General features: G+C 48.8%; 1 protein-coding gene across 3 annotated transcripts in view; it reads right to left on the reverse strand.

The window, feature by feature from the left end:
* The window catches only part of CILP (cartilage intermediate layer protein), a 160,995-nt gene extending 148,580 nt beyond the window's left edge, over nt 1-12,415 (reverse strand). For 2 of the 3 annotated variants that reach the window (XM_069625105.1, XM_069625103.1), the window contains exon 1: nt 12,199-12,415. The gene's annotated coding sequence lies outside the window, so the exon portion shown is untranslated. The remainder of the gene's footprint in view (nt 1-12,198) is intronic. The other variant, XM_069625106.1, reaches the window with a different exon arrangement.
* Between the last annotated feature and the right edge of the window lie 363 nt (nt 12,416-12,778).

Below are 12,778 nucleotides of genomic sequence, written 5' to 3' on the forward strand. Positions count from 1 at the left end.
AGTGCCACAAGTCTAACACTTTGAGCACTGACCCTAAATAAGAAAGAATAGGAATGCCAATTAATGTGCCTTTCTGGAATTCTATACAGTAATTGCTAGACCCATTAAAGGTTTATTTCAGGCACACTACAGGGGGTGAGTCACTGATTTAGTCTGTTCTTAAATGCCTCAACTCAGCCTTTCATCCTTCTGAGGTTGATAAAAGGGGACCAACAGGTTTGGTGATATTGGGTGTAATTATTTTTTATATAAAGCGCTTAAGCGTAAGTGCTATATAATAACACATCATTATCATTTGGTCATGGACGTCTGCTTGCATTCACAGTTATTTGGTAATATGGGCCTATACACACTGATCTTAAGGATACATATGGCGATCCATTCTTGTATGCAATGTTCATCACATTATAGTGATATCATAACCATATTTTTCGTAGTCTACAAGGCTATGAGATGCCACTTCCTGTTTTGTCAACAGGTGAAGGGTCATGTTCCATAGCTTCCTGCGATATCACTTCGGGGTGGGGTCAAATTATATCACTTCCTGTGATGTCATCAGCGGTCAAGGCTATGTGATGCCACTTCCTGTTTTGTCAACAGGTGAAGGGTCATGTTCCATAGCTTCCCGCGATATCAATTCGGGTCAAATGACATCACTTCCTGTGATGTCATCAGCGGTCAAGGGTTGTGTGATGTCACTTCCGCTACCCCTGGCATTTTGGTGAAATGACGTCCCTGATTACATGTCAGTAGCGATCTCACGACTAGCCTGTAACAAGAACATTATTGATAGCCTTTGATGCGCTCCTTAGTTAATGAAATCGAAAAGGGTGTTCACTCTGAGCCGACTTCCCATAACCGGCAGGGGTCATGCAGACCTCAGCAGCAGGTGCACTAGCCACCAGAACTGAACACTTTTAGCAGCTTAATGTCGTCAAAGCATCCGTATTCATACCCGGAAGCTGCCTGTGAAAAGCACTCCACCAGCTGCCAAAACAATCAGCCAAACCCCCCCCACCCCCCGACCCCTCCCCCTGCCCCAAAGCCCACAGGATGGGCTTGCGTCCTGGGGAAGACATCAGCTTCGCAAGGCCCAGACACAACAGCGTTCCCTTCCGACCGACAAGCCTGGGCTGTGTCCCAGATTGTGTCTCCATTTGACGCCGCGCAGACATGGATGTCTGCCTTGTTGACTGTTCCAGTGGAAGCGGGAAACCAGGGCCCCTCCCACAGAAGTGAACTGGGGAAGGGGGTGACACCCTGCAAACGGTGGTAGGCCTTTAAAGTCACCCACAGCACGCCTGGTGAGAAAACATAGGAGTCGCCCTGCCTGCACACATGGGGGCTGTGCCCCCCGCTCCCCCGCTTTTAGTACAGAAGCAACAGCAAAGCCTAACCGCCCGAGGCGTGTGAGGTGCTCACAGTGAGCCCCTAAACATTCTCCACGTGTTCTACTTCTGGGGAGATGGCCTGCCTCCGTGTTTCTGCTCCCCTTTCCTCTGTGGTGACTGACTGAGCCCTTCCATCATTTCCCCTTCCTGTTAACATCTCAAGTACCGGAAGGGGTGTCCAGTGGGGGCGCCCCACCAACATCCCCAGGTTACTGGTCCTGCGCCATCCCTACCATCCCCCATGTAGTGGCAGATTTAAGGCCAAGGGCTGCAGGCAAGGTAGACAGAGGGCCCTGGGCGGGCGGCGCTCATGGTGGGAGGAGTCTGAAGTGCCACATTGATTAACTCCAGGGACACATGTTTAACTATTCTCTTGTTTTCCATTCAGGTTTTGTGTTTAGGGATTTCACTGGCCAGAATCCGCCTGATCACCTCACCGGATCTTTTTGACATGAAGTGATTTGTCCAGGATCACTCAATTTGTTGAAGTGGAAAAACCGCGCACCCCTTCCATCTGTTCATCCCTTCCAAAATAACATGCTCTCCTGTAGGCTTTCCAAAATCTTCTGCTCTCCTCTTGCATCCACTCCCTCGTCTCCTTCCAGCGTACCCTCAGTTCCTTTCACATTCCACCCTCTACATCTTCCACCTGACCCCCATTCTCCCCACCGTGGGCCCCCTGCTCTCATTAGCTTCCATCCACTCCCCCCTGCCCCACAAAAAAACGGCCATTGCCGCAGGATGAAAAATGAATCCTGTTCGCTGCAGATCTCTGACAATCCCAATTTATCATTCCCTAAGAATAAAAGGTGTGTACCTTTTATTATACATGTATGCTTAAACTTGAAAAAAACAGTACAAACCCAGCACAAAAGACAAGTATTGTCAAAACATCAACTAATCGTATCTGCTGTTCCCTTCCTTTTTCATCCACTCCCCATCAAATTTCACACCAGTCATCTTCCGGCAAATTCCCTCTTACCACCATTCCTGTTTGCCGCCACTCCAATACACCCCCACCATGTCTTTGTGGCCTGGCTCGGGAGAATCGAAGATGATGCCTCCTCTACTCTCTGAGGACTAAACAACGAGGGCCCTGTCCTCATTCTATCTCAGCTTCAGCACGCTCCTCCAATGCGCCCCTGCAGCGCGCCCCTGCAGCATGCTCTTGCAATGCGCCCCAGAACACTATGGCTACTCCCATCAGGTCCCGGAGGAAGGGTTTGCGGTCCAGGCATCTTTTTTTGGGAAAGAGAGACCTCCCAGGGTACTGCAGCATGGAATGGGACATTTTGCACACAAAGTGGTATTTTTGCTGCACACTTGAAGATTTTTGTATTGAGTCGAGGATGTGAAGTTGTGCCAATAATGCTGGAGAGGGAGCCAGAATATAACACCAACAACTATTGGGAATGTAACCAATGTCCTGTGGATGACATTCACATTTGGAAACAACATCTGGTAATGTGTATGGTTAATATGAAGGGTCGGTATTAATTATTATATGTAGTCTATTAAACCTTAAGTGAGGTTTTATTCAGAACTATGTACACTGCAAACTGAAACACTTACAGGGCTACCTAATTTTGTCAGGTAAGGCACAGTCAGATTAAATGATTTGCTTGGGATCGCACACTTTGGTTAAGTAGTTAACCCAGAATTTGAGTCTGAAATGTAGGTACTTGACCAGGTATCTTCCTAGCTCAAGTTATCTTAATGTTTGGTTTTAAAGACCTAACATAATAGTCTGTTTCATAGAGATTTGTTTAGGAGGGCCCAAATCACATGATAAATGTATCTGACAATGTACATATAGATGATTGTGGAAGCATTCTGAATAAAAGGTGTATGGGAGTCATTTTGTTTTGAATCCTAAATTGCAGAGAGGAACACTTCCGTTTGTTCTTGGAGCAGCAGGTCCCCTGCATGCAATTGCGATTGTTTCCATCACTTATTGCAAAAGTAAAAAAAAAGTAAAACACAAGTGAAATCACCTTTACTCTTCACTTTTCCACTATGTGTTTAGAAAAGTGTAAATGCCACAAAGGTTTGTGGGAACCATCTACAATGGACTCCTTTGGAATCTGCCTGCTTTTATCAGGTGTAAACGTCAGGCGGATGCCACAGGAATCCATTCATTTTCCACCAGCATATAAATAACATGCTTGTGAGAAACCAGGCAGATTTGGCAGGCCGACCAAGAAGAGCAAGCACACCTTTTAAGCCGGCTTTGCTCTCCAACTTCGCCTGCGACATCATACAAATACATGCCTGTGAAAAACCAGGCAGATTTGGCAGGCCGACCAAGAAGAGCAAGCACACGTTTTAAGCCGGCTTTGCTCTCCAACTTCGCCTGCGACATCATACAAATACATGCCTGTGAAAAACCAGGCAGATTTGGCAGGCCGACCAAGAAGAGCAAGCACACGTTTTAAGCCGGCTTTGCTCTCCAACTTCGCCTGCGACTTCATACAAATACATGCCTGTGAAAAACCAGGCAGATTTGGCAGGCCGACCAAGAAGAGCAAGCACACGTTTTAAGCCGGCTTTGCTCTCCAACTTCGCCTGCGACATCATACAAAATCATGCACTCTGAGGGACATGGAAAATGACCCCATATGATTCTACTATTTCCCCCCCCATCCTGGATGGAAGTGCACACATTCCAAGGGGCAAATTAATAAGAACCTACAAAAAGTCTCCTAACGACACAATAAAATGGAACACAGAGCTCTTGATTTACATGGCTTACCCCATAATATCTTATCTCCCAACAATCACAGCTTATTAAATCCTTATAGGATTCTCAGAAAAAAGTGCCAGAGTAATAGCCACTGCCATTTTCCCATTAATATCCCTAATCGGCTCCCATTGCAAAGGGTCTGCTTGCTCATACGCTCTCAGAAGGAGGCCCTGTGCGGCCCAGGCTGTTTGCCTTGGAGGTCATGTTATGTTATCACTACTTATATAGCGCACAGTCGCCCAAAGGCATCATGGCGGCGGAGGTGGTGAGATAGGCGGAGCAGTGAGGCCCTGTGGGCCTTTGTCCCTTGTCCGACTGATGAATCCGCCACTGCCTGGGGTCCTTAACCCATAGGGGCAGCCTCGAGGTGCCATCTCCATTCTTACTTTACACCCACCCCTACCCCCAGGGACTTCTGGTGCCTCTCTCCCACCCCTTCTCTTTATCATTTTAAAACTGGCAGGCGTCCACGCCAGGCATACAGTATTTTTCTGTCTGTAGAGCGAATAGGGAAACTGCGCTGAAACTAGAAAAAAGGAAGATTATTTGTATTTCCAGTGCAAGGTGGTCCACTCGCACAAACGTTTATTTATTTATTTATTCATACATTTGTTTCAGCGCGCAAAGCCCACTGGCATCTAGGCGCTAGTTGCTTAAGGGTGAAGAAAAGTCAGCAGGGGAAGGGAAAGGGGAAGATGGTCAGTTATGCAGCAAGGTTGGGTTTATTTTTCTATTTCTAGGGCAAACAGACTCATTTTAGAAGATGAAAATCACTTCAATGTATAGCACCAGCGGGTGCTCTTGTGCTGGATATAGAAAAGGGTTCCTTATGTCTGAGGCACAGCCCTCTCTCTGGAAAGTGGGAGGTTTCTTGTTGGTCTCTGCCCCCGAGACCTCCATCCTCTTGGACACAGGGCCATTGAGGGAGTCTTGCTTCCATTTTCCTTCAGAACATGCAGGGTTAAAGGCATTCACGGTAGGTTAAGGCCTGCTCCAGGAACCTTTCCACTCGTAGCGCCGTCTTCTTTGATGAGACCTGAGCCCTTCTACTCTTCCATTCACTGGTGTAGGGTGACCAGACGTCCCGGGTTTCCTGGAACAGTACGGGGAAATCAACCACCGTCCCGGGGTCCCAGGAGTTTTTTAATTTTAAAAACCCCGTCCCGGGTTTGCAAGGGTGGGTGGCTATGGTCCTGGTTTTTGCCTGGAACTGATTTCGAAATCCTAAAGTCGGTCCCGGCGTGACTCTTCCTGTACAGATGGGGGTGTGAAATGCTTTTCGTGCCCCCATTTCCTCCCCGGTGCTCTCCTCCAATGAGAGGAGTGTGCAGGTGAACACTCCCCCTCCGCGCCCCCCTCAACAGGCAACTTAGAAGTAGGACTCCAGTTTTATTTGTATGTACTTTAGTCCTACTTCTATGTCTATGGCGTGTCCCTTTTTTGAATATAATCTTTTTTTATCTGGTCACCCTAGAATGGTGGCCAGACAGACGGGGATTCTGAAGATGAAAGTTCACACAGATTGCTGAAACTCATAGCTTTTGAGCAGTCGCACATTAGGTGTAAGGCGCTCGGAGACTCTCTTTGTAGAGCAGCTGCTACACAAACATTCCGACCAAATCATTTGTTTTTACTGGGTCTTCCCTCAAGCAAACGAATCACAAAATAACGAGGCCGATAATGGCAGTTTTTTCTAGTCGAATTGTCAAAATGCCTTGTCTTTTTTATCATTTTAAATTTTAAATGCGGGGGAGACCCCGTGCTGCCGCCTGCACACACTCCCTACCTTCATTAATTCCCTTTCCCAACCCCCCCATCTATTTTTGTGTAACAAGTGCAAAAAAATCGAAACATTCGATTAAAGTAACTCGACGTTTTCTGCCCCGTTATTTTTCGCTTTTGTGAAGGATCGCTGCTTTGGCATCATGCTTGCTGCTGGTTGGCTGTCAGGGATCCTGTGCTGACGCACGTGACATCCCTTTAGTGTCTCCTCTAGCGCTGTAATGAATCAAAGTGATTTTATTTACTATAGCGCTGCTGAGGTTGCCAGGTGTGTGCCCCCCCCACCCGCATTATGATACCACTGGATTCCACCCATGTCCCAAGTCGCGGGGTCTTCAGCATCAGGTGAGAAGGGACAGGGTCCAAAGCAGTGCAGTAACTTTGCTGAAAATGTTGGGGGGGACATGACATCTAAAGGATGAGGGGGACAAAATGGGCTGCCAGGAAAATTAGGTGAACACCCTTGACCCCGCCTAAAATTACGCCCATGCTGCAAAACAACACTCATTATTATCCACTAAATGCCCACCCCTGGTGCCTGCTCTACCCCTGGCCGGGATCAGTAGGGGAAGCAGTTTATAGTGCCAGGGGGCTGTGAGCGGGGGGCAGTGGCTAATAGGGTGCCAGCAGGAGTAAGGGAGAAGGGGTGCACTGGCCATCAGGTGGGGACTCAGGGAGCACCCCCTGCTCCCCACCTGGCTCCGCCACTGGCCGAGAGGGGTGCCGGCGGGTGCAGTTGTCTCCATCATGTTTCTCCATCCCTACCACTCTATCCTTAGTTTCTTTCCCCTTCCTGTCATGTGATCAGAACAGGAAATGGTGTCCTGTGGCCAGTCCTCCTGCCTCTCACCTCAGGGTCCTAGTGCTCAGCTTGTCCAGTGCTGTGGTACTCAACCTAACATCATCCAGACGTGGAGTAACCTAGAGAGAAACTGGAAAAGTAATCAACATGGCGGAGCCTCTGAGAGGACTGGAGAGCTGGAGCAGAACCAGTGACATGTGACTGACTCTTCCCCTGCCCTACTTGACTGTTAAGATTCATGGCTGATGAGGTACTTGCGAGTCTGGCTATTCTCTGGCCCACCTGGTCTTTTGACACAGACTGCTAAATTCTCAGTTTCTTTGCAGGTTCTCACTGAAAAGAAATCCAGGCGTCTTGACAGCAGTACCATGACTCGTACAGCGGTGTGTATGTAAAGGTTCTGGGGGGGGGTGCGGTGGGGGGACTGTGGTATTCGTTTGCCTCAATATTATCCACAGGCACTGGCCCTCATTAGGACCTTGGCGGAGGACCATGGCGCTATTAGCACCATGGTCCATGGCGCTAAGCTGCCAACTCCGCCATGGTGGTTGGCGGACTTACCGCCCCATTCCGACCTTGGCGGGGCGGTAAGTCCCCAATCCCCATTTACCCTTCCCCATTCCCATTTTTGCCCCATAGGGCATAATGGGAGTGGGGAAGGCGTTAATTACGCCACCGTAAATTACGGTGGCGTAATTAACAACAAGGTCCCTTAGCGCCATGGATTTTAACGCCTGCTAAAAGCAGGCGTTAAAATCACCATGGCGCTAAGGGAACTCGTACTCAGGCGGTAAGGGTCGGCAAGGTTTACGCCGGCGTAAACCCCTTACCGCCTGGGTCCTAATGAGGCCCACTGTCTTTTATTATCAGGGTGGGATAACATTGCGTCACCACAACTAAGCACAAGTCTCCAAAAAGCAGCCTTGAGGAAGTGTCTAATGGGTGCGAAACATGTGCCGGCTGATGCGATGCAACATCACAATACACATAAAATAAAGAACCTAGAGTGTAGATACAAACATAGCTGAAGCAAGTGCGGGTGGGGGGGAGTGGGAGGGGGGATATAGCATCACCAGATGTACCGGACTACCAAGCAAAGGGACCAAAAGAGAGGAATAATAACGTCAGCCCGGAACCAGGCATATCACCCATAAAGATCAAGAGCATCAAACATTGGGTTGAAAGGTCTACGGACAAAGAGACAAGGAGATTGCTCAGAAAAGGGTTTATGGAAGGTTTCCATATTCTATTTAAGGGCCAATCCGCAATACAAATTCCTCAAAACTTCAAATCCGCTAGGGAAAACAAAGAAAGACCTTAGACTAGGCAGGCAGGGTGGGGGGGGGGGTCTGTGGGGGCCGTGTGGGACACCCTGCCCTTTAGCGACTACATTTGCTCCCCTTTAGGGCGTGTGCCCGAAAAAGAATAGGGGAAATACAGACTAATATACCATACGTCATTTCCAGCGGGCAGGTCAGTGAAGGACGGGAACCGAGTCAGCCGCGTTTTATATCAGCTTCCAAGGAGCCCTCAGAACAATCAGAGCACGTGGAGAGAACGCCCTAACAGCAAAAGTGGACACCGAATCCGCTTTCAGGCCCCTCCCCGTGCTTCCAGATTCACAACACGTGTTAAGTTTTCAATTTGAAAACAAATTCTTTGCAGACAGGTGTCTACCGATGGGTGTGCAATATCACGCACACTATTTGAAAAATTCAGTTCCTTTTTTCAATGGGAACTCTCACAAGCAATGCCGGAAGCTCGCATAGTACATTATCTCGACGACTTCTTAGTAAGGGGCAAGCAGGGTTTAGAAGGGTTTAGAAGAATGGAGTCAGGCCTCAGCTAAATTAATAGAAATGGCAGTAGAATGGGGAATACCACTAGCAGGGGAGAAAAGCACCGAGCCCTCCACAGCCTTAACATTTCTAGGCATAAAAATAGACACAGCAGACGGCGAATGCAGAATCCGAGAGAAGGAAAGGGAAGAAATGATTACGAACATCAGAAGAGTCAAGGGAAGAAATGAAGGGCCAGTGAAGGAGGTCCAATCGCTGGCATGAAGTCTCAACTTCGCCGCCAGAGTCATTCCACAAGGTAAAGCTTTCTCTGGGAGCTTAGAACTGAGAATCAAGGGGGTCAATAAACCCCACTTGCACATCAGACTTGGGGAGGAGTTTAAAAGAGATTCAGACTTGTGGGAAGATTTTCTGGACAAATTCAACGGGAACATCATTTGGCGTACGCCACACAACACAGCCAATAAAAGAGTGTTGTTCACTGATGCAGCAGGCAGCAAAGGCTTGGGAGCCATCTTGGATAAAGCATGGTGCACAGGACCCCGGCCAAGGCAGTGGCAGGAGAGAGGCGTGACGAGGAAAATACCATTATTAGAAATGATCTCCATATGGATCGCGCTCAAACTATGGGCAGCTGACCTGAACAAAGAGCTGATGCTATGGTCTGAAAAGACAACGACTTGCCACCGGGTGTTGAGAATACTCAGGGCCAGGACTACAGTAGCGCTGCATGGGAATATTGAAGTTAAGGCTAAACACATTGCAGGGGAATATAACATGGTCGCTGACGCTCTATCTCGCTTTCAGTGGGAAACCTTGCAACAGCTCCGACCAGAGGCAGCCCTGAGAAGAACAAAGCTCCCAGAGGGATGTTGGGAAATCCTGCCACAAAATTGAAGGCAGCTACTTGGTCAACGCCGGATGGATGGGGCCAGAGCAAAACAGAACCACGCACCTCCAAACCGGGTGCCGGTACAAGCGTCTCCTTTGCCACAAATCGAGAACCTGCATCAAAGGTACTAATGGGACTAGCCAGCAAAGTGCCAGCCAACAGCACAGCAAAACAATACAGTAAGGGCCTCATTACACGGATGGCGGTGAACCATGGCGCTAGTAGCGTCATGGTTCATGCCGGTAAAATACCGGCACCGCCTTGGTGGAAAGGGGAATTACCGCCCTATTCCAAGGTTGACGGGGCGGTAATTCCCCTTCCCCATTCTTGCCCCATAGGGCTCTATGGGAATGGGGAAGGCGCTAATTACGGTAATGCGGTACCGTAATTAGCTCCCTGGTTCCTTTGCGGGTTGGTTTTTAACGCCTGCAAAAAGCAGGCGTTAAATTCCCCAACCCGCAAAGGGACATCGTAGTAAGGCGGTAAGGATTTACCGGTACCGGTAAAATACCGGTAAACCCTTACCGCCATCCGTGTAATGAGGCCCTAAGTGTCTGGCCACGGTACTGGAAGTTACAAAAACAACACACATCACAACCTGGGAAGTCCACACATTTTTAGAATGGGTTTATGCTCAAAACAAAAAGAAAGATTGGGCGAGGGGTCATTTGTCAGCAAACTTTGCAAAACTACAGGGCAACTCAGACCCATCACAGAGCGCTTTAATTAGCTAAGCCCTCAAAGGTTGGGGAAAAATGGAAGGAGCACACAAGGACAAGAGGCGCCCTCTAAACTTCGAAAAAACGAACAATACTTCTAAGCACATTGGAAGAAGCCTGCCCCAACAGGTACGAAGCGCAACTCTTCAACACAACATTTTCCCTAGCATATTGTGGGGCTTTGAGGGTTAGTGAACTCATGGCCTGAAGAATAAAGGCAGAGGATGGGCTGGGAAGGCTAGAAACACGGGTCAGAGAAAATTGCCTGTCTTTAGAAATATTGAAAACCAAAGCGGGGAAAATAAGAATGATACACGTGTATTGTATAGAGGATCAAGTCAATTGCCCAGTGTTCAGAGTAAAGGACCACGTAAGAGTCTGCCCACTCCTGGCGGGTCGATCTTTGATTTATGAAGACGGCAAAGCACCCAGCTGCTTCCAGTTTCAAGCTGTATTAAAAAAAAAAAACATAACAAGGGCAGGATGGGAGAGCACCGAATTTGGGATGCATTCCTTTAGAATAGGCGCAGCCACATCAGCTTGGGAAGGAGGATTGGGGGCGCAGAAGGTAAAACACATCGGGAGGGGGGTCTCGGCTGTTACAAAAGGGACATAAGATCCGAGCTGATATAACCCCATTTCGTTGACAGAACACAGGGAACCCAACAGGACGGCCTGGGTAGTGGGGCACTCCTTCATTTTTAGGGCAGGGAGATGGGCAGAGGTAGCAAGATTGAACCCACCTTTCAAGAACAACATCTTACTTTGGTGGGCACCAAGGGCATGAATTGGGATGAGATCCATGACAAATTGCCTGGGGGGGGTCAGTTTCCCACCCCTAAAACCTCACCCGTTTCCCCGCAAGATTGAACCCTTTATCCCACCCCACATACATTTTCATTATGTTTTTCGTTTATAAAATGTTCCTTATGTGTGCATTCTACATAGTATTTTCGCTATAAAGACTGTATACCCAGGGGCATCGGCTTTATTAAGCACAGCGCCATCTCCCTTGCAGACCCGGAACTCTTTCACAAGGATGGAACTCACCTCTGACAAAGGCACGAAGAAAGTGCACAAGGCATTTCTCACCGCCCTAATGGAAAGAGCATGCAAATAGGAAAGAAACCTTTTTTGAGGTGACCTGTGGGGAACCGGGACAGCCGGGGACCTAGCCAATTGTGGCGGCACGGGGCAGGGGGGCATTTACTGGCCCACGTGCCCAAAAGGACTTTTTTAATTGCTCGTGTACACATTTTATGAATAAAATGTCTTTATTGTGATAAATGTAACTGTGCAATAAAAACCACAGCCTTTTATTGCCAACTTGGGATGATAGCTCACGGGCAAAGTGCTCGCCTTGGAAGCAAGACAACACGGAGCAACACAGGTTCGATCCACGGGTCCGCGCTTAGAAACCTCTGGGTTATAACACTCACCCGTGTGTCAGTAGTTCTTGGGGAGCAACGCAGCAAGGTTGGACTAAGGAAGGGTAATAACAGTAGGACCCCCATGTACCATAGCTGCTCCTCAGTTTGTGACCCCCAAACATAACCGAAAGGGGGAACACCTGTAGCTCTCTGGATAAACGACGGAAATGCGTTACTCAATGTTGCTAGTATAGCGCTTAACGCGCTGGATTCCCTCTCAATGCGCTGAGTGGTTAGAGGTTCGGGTCGCCATTTCCAGCATTTGAAAACCTCTATGTTCCTTTTAAAATCTTAGAATTCTGACTATCGCTACGAGGGGAGATGTGTCACTTTCACCCCAGACCACCCTAAAATTACTACAATTGCTTGAAATCTCACAAGTTTAAAATAAACCCCAAATGACCCCGTCTTTGCTGGAACAGAAACAACTGCACGTAATTTCGGCCCAAAAGAGAAAACCCATTGAACGTGACTCGGGTGCATTAAAAGAAAACGGGGCGCTCACCCGTCTCGCCGGGATCTCCCCCCCCCTGCGCCGCTCCCAACTTGTCCCCTTTGAAGTATAGCTGGGAAGTCTGTGAAGGAGGGAGGTGTGCGGAATAGGGTGGGGGGGGGCTGTCATTTTCCTCCTGGTACTTACAGCAGGGAAGCGGCAGGTGAGGTCTTCCCCAAAATGCCTCAAATGCGGGGTGTCGCTTCTTTCCCAGCAGGCAGGGCAGTGCTGATCCTCACACTTGCAGAGTGACTTCAGCTGTGTGCGGGAGTTCAGAAATGTCCTTAAATACCCCCATGGCCCCGCGATCAGGAGGGGCACCCCACCCAGACACCGGACACTGAGGCTGGAAACCAGACCTGGGACTCGGAATCCCATAACGAAGCATGCCCCTCGCATCCCAGCCCTGGCTCCCACACACAGCGTGGGAGGGGAAGCCAACTTCCTGTCTGAGCCCTCCTGAACAAAACAACCGCGCGTGGCTGCTGGACGGCAGACTTAGCTCAGCGCGTTCCTGTACCTGCGGTACACGCCCATGTGCTGCCGGTGGGCAATTCCTTAGAATCTGAACAACTGCGACTCAGATGTTCATGCTCACGTTGCAAACTCAATAACCTGAAATCTATCGAGTTAGGTTAAGACAACACTATAATGAGAATCGAGTGGTTTGTATAGCGCTTCATACGAAATTCTTCCAGGTTCTTTGCGCTGCAATAATCCAGGCCAG

Source organism: Ambystoma mexicanum, chromosome 11, assembly GCF_040938575.1.
Source record: "Ambystoma mexicanum isolate Mex_15411 chromosome 11, UKY_AmexF1_1, whole genome shotgun sequence".
NCBI lineage: Eukaryota > Metazoa > Chordata > Amphibia > Caudata > Ambystomatidae > Ambystoma > Ambystoma mexicanum.